This window comes from Drosophila erecta, unplaced genomic scaffold, assembly GCF_003286155.1.
Source record: "Drosophila erecta strain 14021-0224.00,06,07 unplaced genomic scaffold, DereRS2 tig00000055-arrow-pilon, whole genome shotgun sequence".
In the NCBI taxonomy this organism is placed as follows: Eukaryota; Metazoa; Arthropoda; class Insecta; order Diptera; family Drosophilidae; genus Drosophila; species Drosophila erecta.
This window is the reverse complement of record NW_020825200.1, coordinates 4,243,231-4,251,214: the sequence shown is the minus strand read 5'-3', so window position 1 is coordinate 4,251,214 and position 7,984 is coordinate 4,243,231.

Below are 7,984 nucleotides of genomic sequence, written 5' to 3'. Positions count from 1 at the left end.
TCAAAAACTTCTCCCATAATTCACATATGCCCAGTGTAACCTGTACCTCCGACCAGGAATCGAGTTCTATATAATTGCTTCGTGTGCGTTTCTGTTGCCTATGTTTCGAGTTCTTTTGCTGTAACTCGATTGGTGAAACATTCAGGAAAAAGAGGAATCACTTGAGGGATGCATTTTAATGGCTGCAGGGGAGGGGTACGGGAAATGGGGCTGCTTAAAAGGGGGAAGGGGGCTTGGGGTGTGTTGCTCATTCGCTTCGATTAGAACGCAATTTTCTAGGTTCTTTCAGTGCTTTTGTTGCTGCTGCGTACCGACTGGAAATTGGTCCATAAGGAACTCAATGGGAATTAAAATGTTTGTTTTCTTTTTTCAAGCAGAAAAGCGAAGAATAAGAAGCTGGTGGAACAATAACCAACCGCACACACACACAAACAGTGGTAAAGAAATTCTTTTGGGGCCCACTGTGTCCGCCACTTGAGATCTCCAATTGATTTTCCTTTTGCTGCAAATCCAAAAATACAACCACTCATCACCCCTCGATTTTTTCCCCACCAACCAGCTCTCTAATTTTATTTCGAATTGCACATAATCCGTTTTGGCCTTTCAAGTAATTGTCGTAAAATTTGATGCGTAAATAATAAAAAAAAAAATAGGAAAATTCTGTAAATGCCGAGGGAAATGCGTATAAAGAGAGTCGTAAGGTATTTTCCCATTCCACAACGAAAATTTCAAGCCATATTTTATTGCGTGGAAGCAAAGAAAGCTTAAAGAGAATAACATAATACATATGTGTCATTCACAGAAATTGCTTAGATTTATATTATAATGCCAGTCCATACACCAAAGTTTTTATTCCCATGATATAAAAATATAATAAAAATAAAAAAAAACTTGCAGAAACTGTGAAGGGCAAACCAAAAAGTAATTGGGAACTTTTTAGCAACTGACCAAACGTCAAACCATCTACCACCCACCAAATTATATATATACCCTTGTCATTTCCCTTGGAGCGAGTTTGATGCATTGATGGTTGATGGTTCTCGTAGCCAGTTAATCCATTAGATGCATTGCATATTTCATTTGACATTTGCGAAACACAATTTGCCAGGCAATTTCCCCTTGAAGTCAGCTGCTCCAAGGGATTGGGTGTGGAAAATGGGTTGGAAAATGGACGAATGGGTGGTGGAAAATGGAGATGAGTTCGAGTCTATTTGCAGCCACAAAATTGTTGTATTATTAGATGGAAGATAAACTTCATTTCGGCAAACTAATGTTGCATGCTGCTCAAAATCGATATCCAATATTATAAACTTTGATCTCGACATCAACAAAAATCTGTGAGTAAATTAATCAATGAAATGTGCGTATTTAAGAAGTAATATATTTCCTTTTTATCAGCTCCAGACTTACACGATTTGAATGTTAGAAAAGTAGTGGTTTGCCAAATAACAAGGGCCAATGGCCTTTTCCTTAAGAAATTGTTACCACAAACCGCCAGTAATCTTTTCCGAACCACTTAAATTGCCCTTCTCACCTCTCCCCAAACTTCCCACCCAGAATTACAGTGTAAACTCGGAAGAAGTTTCTCAGACCGCCCACTCACATGCAAAAAGGGCTCATTTCCACACACACACACACACACGGATAGTTGGGAAAAGCGGGAAAGCGGAGGAAAAGTGGGCGATGGTCAGCGGAAGCAACTGCTATTGGCCTTGTGCAAATTGGCCCGTTTCGAGTTGCTAATTGCGGCCCCCGACCACCAAAAAAAAAGAAGAAAAGTAACGAAGTGAGCCAAAAACCGAAACTCCCACCTCAATCGATGTACACAATTATCCAAATGCGAGAAGGGGCTGATGAAAATGGTGGCCAGAAAGGGGCGTGCCTCGTATCAGTTTTGCGGCTAAATTTACTAATTGCAAGAAGGAAAACGCAAGTGATCCACACGGTGAGAACATGGGTTAAACACGAAACGCGCTGTCTTCTCTGGAAATTAATAATTCGCCATGGCTTAATTCAGCACATTTTACGTGATCGAAATGCCCAAAACAGCTCAGCAAACAAATGTGGCAAGCTCAAGGCAAACGGAATGGAAATGGAAACTGGGAAACTGGGAAATGTGATGTGGAAAATGGGGATGGGGAAAATGCCTTGGTCAGAGCTTTTCCGTTTAGTGTGCCTGCATAATTGGATTGGCTCCTGCAACTGCAACTGAAACTGGCGCTCAATTAGGAGCAAGTGCCACAATACCCAGCATTTTCGGGGCCAATGTATCAACAACTTTGTGTGTCTCGATATTCTCGATTTTCTCGATTTTTCCCCACTCCCTTTTCCATTCCCTTTGCCTTACAATACGAAAAAGTACCTTCCGTTTTAGCCTGCGAAAGACCCCAAAATTCGTCCAGTTTCGATGAAGAGTTTGCTCCGTACACTTGGATTCTTCCGAGAAGTGCTTTTCACACCCAAGTGACGGCATTCTGGATTAATGATTTTGAGTCCATTACCAGTCCCCAGTGGGTTAATTGTACTCCTGCCACTCGGCCACCTCATCTGTGTCCATAGCCATTTGGTAGGGAAATTTTGGGAGTTTCAAGGTAAAAATTAACCAAGAGTATTGTAGATATTCGAAGGTGATTACTTAAAAGATTACAATATTATACATAAATATTATTTTGGAATTGGAAAAATCCTTACAGTACTATAAAATCTAAGCTTGAAGTAAAAAAAAAAGAGTCACAAAAGACAATTTTCTTTCTAAAACCATGTACAATGATTTTCTTATTTTTAACCATCTATACTGCAAGAAAATGCTTAGAATATAGCTTATGCTTATTTTTTCAGAGTGCAGCATATTCATACGACCGGTTGCCGTTATGAGACGCATGCAACAAAGAAGAAGACTCGTTTTTGGCCAACGGCAGACGAGCGAAAATGGAGCCAAATTAGGTGCGGAAAAAGGGGGGAAAACCGGCGTCCCGTTAGCTGACCTCATATGGGGACAACTTTGGAAGGAGTAGCGCGGGGGATAACCCACCGATTCGAGACTCGTTATTGATACATCAAAGTTCAGCAAATTGCCAGCCAGAAAACCACAATGTCGCCGATCGCACGTGAAAGTGGCTAAAAGGGGGGAAAAGCGGGACAGTTTGGGCAATAGGTGGTGCACAAATAGTAGCAAGCCCGAAAATATGCATTTTAGTCAACAGAATGATATGATCTAAATGCATATGGCGCTTTAGAGGCAGCTTTAGCATTAATTGTATACATTTTATGATGCCATATTCTTTCTCGGCTCTAAGTTTTATCTTTTTTCCCGGATGAAGCTCTTAGCGCGCCGTTTCCATTAAAGGCTTTTAAAAAGCGCTCCTCTTTCCAGGCCTTTGATACTTTTATAGCCTTTGTCCTTATCACTTCATCCACTCCTCATTTTTTCCCCACCGCACCCATTCCTCAGCGGCATTGACTCCTTGCTGAAGTGGAAAACTCGATGCGTCCCTAGCATTTTCCACTCCTCCATGCCGCCGTCCACAAACAAGACTTGCTTACTTAAGGAAGACCGGCAACTGTTTTTCCATGGCTGCAATTAATTGGTCTTCAGGTTGTCGGGACAACCCCTTGAGCACCCCTTACTTTTTGTTATTTTTACCTCTGTTTGTTCACCTGATGACCCTTTTTGGCATTCGACATTCGGCATTTGGCATTTGGCAATTGCAGGCCACTGTTTTTGTTTATAGAAATTTGATTTTGTTTATTGTTGGGTGCCGAAGAAGAAGCCAAACTAACAAAAGTCTCAATTGAAATAGTCGCTGCACTGCCCGAATAAATCAAGTTTAAAAAAAAAGAATTTTAGATAATTAAATAATGTAACTTAAAAAATATGTTATAATATGTTATATGTTGTTATGTTTCAAACATTTAATTAAAATAATACAGGCGTCTGGCCAATTTTTGTATCTTGTGGCGAATGTGGTTCTCATCGTTTGCTGTGAAATTGATATTTTACGTGATTTATTTGCCGTGTGACCCAACCGCCACCCCCTGTCGACCGAAAACCACCCTCTTTGGCCCCCTGTTAACCCGCCGTTGCCCCCTCATTTTCCACCTTGTATTGTGTTAACAGCTATTTTGTTTCAGCACTGTTGATGGCGATGTTCAGGATGATGATGATGATGAAGATGATGATGAGGAGTGGTCCGCTGCCGGAGACTCCCCAGGGTTAAGTAATATGTCTTGCGACCCTCGCACCCTGATCATTTGCCTTAACCCCCCCGTTGCCGTTTTGCGCTTTGCCTTAACCCATAACCTCCAGAACAACGTGCAGGCAAGAAGTCAACGAAGCGCTGCGAAAACGTCGTCCAGCTCAACAAGTTTTCCTCGGGTTTCTTCACTTGGTTCTTACCCACCCTCACCTACCACAGTAGCCTTAACCCTGCAGCGCCCCTGCACCTGCTACAGGTCCCACCCCGTAAGGCGGAACGCCTCCGCCTCCGCCTACCCCACCCCCTCCCCGCAAAGTGCTTGTACAGCTGCTCTTTCCTCGAGGGAAACCCTCTCGAACTGTGGGAACTTCTCAATTGTTTATGGTTAATAATTGCTCTTGTTGGCTTCTCTTCACCTCGGGGACAGACAACAAATGCAGGCGTTGGCAGGGTTAAGGGCGGCAAAGCGGGGGCCAACGGAGGGTTAAGACCGACGAGGGGTGCTCGAGTGGTTGTGCAATTGTGCGTGACTTATTACGATGTGCATGTGTCTCTGCAGGAGTGACTTCATTTGTGGTTTAATTGCAAACTCAACATGGGCAACAAACACATCGAAACCTTTGATTTCGATTTGGGCAATGAAAACAAATCAAGTCATTGACCACAATTTCTATTTCGAATTTTCCTGGAAAATCCATGCCATGCCATGGACTGTGTATAAGATTGTCTTTAAAATAGCAGCAGCCATGAAACATTTTCATTCGAAAAGTCTTAATACTCACCTAATATCGTATTAAATACCTGGTTACCTAGATCCACGAAATCTTTCTTAGATTCTAAGGCATCTAAGTGATTAGAGATTTCTGCTAAAGGCACACTTTTCTGATTGATTAATTACCAACACATGGCATTAGACCATCCCAAATAAAATTTGGTGGCAAAGTAAAAACTGGCGCCAATGGGAACGCCTTCAAAAGATCAAAGAAATCCAACAAAGAATGTGTGAGCCGACCTGAAGGCATTAACATTATTCGAATTCAGGGATTAAGTTTGGACTGCTTTTGAATAATTATGCCTGAAGCTGAAAAGTTCTATCTATGATTGATCGAACATTAGGCGGAGGTAATTAACCTAGTTGGAAAACTTGGGTATAAAATTCTTAGTATTTATGCATATTTTAGGTTTATAAATCGTTTTAAACGATAATATATTGAAGCAAGTAAGTAACCTACATATTGTTCGCGTATCTACTAAATCCATTTCAACCCTAAATTAAAGACTGTTTACCATCGGACTCGAGTTCAGGGTCACTGATCGCAACTCCAATTTTCTTCTCCAACCCGAGAAAACGCAGTTAATTTCTAATGCCATTAAAAACCCATCTCAACATCCTACACCTGCAAACTGGAAAATGATACAAGTTTTGGTCCAAGATCAAGCAACACGCAACTGTCGTTAGGAGATGCCATGTATTTTCTTCTTTGGAGCCCAGTTCAACTTCCTTTTCACAAGGGGCGCACATACAATTATCAGCATGATATTGTCTTAAGGAGGAAAATTTTGTAGACCAATAATTATTTTCCCACTAGTTTCCAACGCGGCGCGCGGGCGCGTATGAAGTATATAATTAATAACATGAAAAATACATAATGAAATCATTATCTTACCGTAATGTGAAATGATTATCGTATGTGTGTGAAGTGCGCAACAATGGCGAAAGAGATGGCGATAGCCGAGCAGAAAGAGACGGATTCAGAGAAATGGACTGACTTTCAACGCGCTTCGAGAAACCGGAAGTTGCCGTTGGTTAGGTCAGGTTTTGTTGTCTTTCAGATGGCTGTCTCGTATGCAAAGCATTCCGTTTGCAAGTGCATCTCAAGCGGAACGCCGATGCACCCCGCATCTAGCCGTCTCTTTCGCGTGGTGTATGGCGCTCTCTCTCGCTGCCCACAGGTGGCCAGGTTCTTTGCCACTGATGACTGACTGACTTGCAGTTATGTCAGAGGGTCGCCGAAAGGCCTTCTTGGCTTCTCACTTTTGTTTCGAACGCCCTTTTGGCGGTTTGTCCAATGGGTGTGCTCGACTAGCCATGTAGCTTGGCACAATTTAATCTAAAAAGTTTAAAGAACTAGGTACACTTCACTGCTCTTGAAAACTAACAGAGTTTTAAAGCAATACAACACTTATTCAGTTTTACATGTATGCAAATGTATCATTATAAAATACAAATTATTTGTAATTTGTCAAAATCCGCCGTAGATTGCAAGTCCACGGTACGACCAGTTGCAAGTATTCCCTTTAAACTATTTTTTTGGTTCTTCGAGTCAACGGCCAACCAAGCGGAAGTTGATTTATTTCAGTCGACTCTTCGCTTCTTCAATTCGTTTTTGGTGGGAGAATTTTCAGAAAAGTGTTGCATTGTTTCCCACCTACACCGCAGCAGAGTCATAAAGAAAACTTGTTGGAGCATAACTTTATTTTGGACATTAATTCTGGCCCTTTCAGGTGATTCAGCTCCTTTCGTTGAGCACATCAAAATTAGGGAATATTTGTAATTATTAGCGCTTCTCGAGCTCGCAGTCAAAATGTAACTGGAAATGTTCAGTTCGAAGATAACTTTAATAAGGGACCGAATCAAGTTGGCTGAGAATGACTTGGCTTACAACCAGGTGGGTCAATTCTGCAACCCCATTATCCATTGCAATTCACTTCCATTTTCAATTCATTTAGCTTCGTTTGTTGCTGGTCCATTCGCTTTTTTTTGTGTGTCCATTATACTCTCTATGTTACTTCCTCCTTCTATTTTTTATAAGCATTTTTCAATCGCATTTCGATGCGCATTTTCATTTGGGGTCAAGAAAAATCCATTAGCAGTCAGTGGAAGTTAAATAGAATCCATTAGCTGCTGGCCCCTCGTCCTCTTTTTTTCTAATAAAAACTGCTCAGCCTCTGGGAGGGAAACCCGTGAAAGGCGTCTAGCACAGGAAAAACAGGGAAAACTCGGGAAAAACTTCACTCACGCAATGCCCAAATCTCGAATGTCTTTGTTGAAGGAGTTGAATCTGGAAATTCCAACGTCTGGCAATTAAATAGCATCACATTTCTTTCCCCCTAACTTAATTTTCGGTTTGCCATTGATCAAGTTTTGTTATCCATTGGATGTAGAATTTATGGAAGGTAATCGCGTCATTTGTCTGGGGAGTTTTGTTAAAGCTTAAAAGCTAATTAATCGTTGATAAATATATAAATATTCAATGTTAGAAATAGCATAAGTAATTTATGGCACAGTAGTGATATGGTATTGGTTTTTTAAATTAGCAAGTGTATATTTAATTTTTTTTGTGCATCCATAAATCTAGGGATATTTCAAAATTGTCAAGTGAAAATGCAGCGTTCTTAGCCGTGTTTCTGGCCGAATGTGTTGCTCCATTTACCCCTTTCCGCCGCCAGGAGCATTTGCCCCCTTGGCCGTTCTGCCCATTTTCCTGCCGGCGTTTCCCCTGACCCCGCTGACACGCTAAAGGAAAATCTATTAACCTCCAGTGACATATTGCCAACTCACATAGATACTCCCGCACGCACACGCACACACACACTCGATCACACACGCACACACTCTAATGTGACACAATGCATATTTATGGCCCCATTTGTGCAAACTGTCGATAGATAGTCTTTGGCCAAAGGGGGCAGGGGAGCTGACGCTGTGGGGTTAAAGGCTGTGTGGAGTGGGTTAAGAGTGGCCAGTGAGCTATGGATAATCATAAAGAACCTGAAGCCAACTCGAT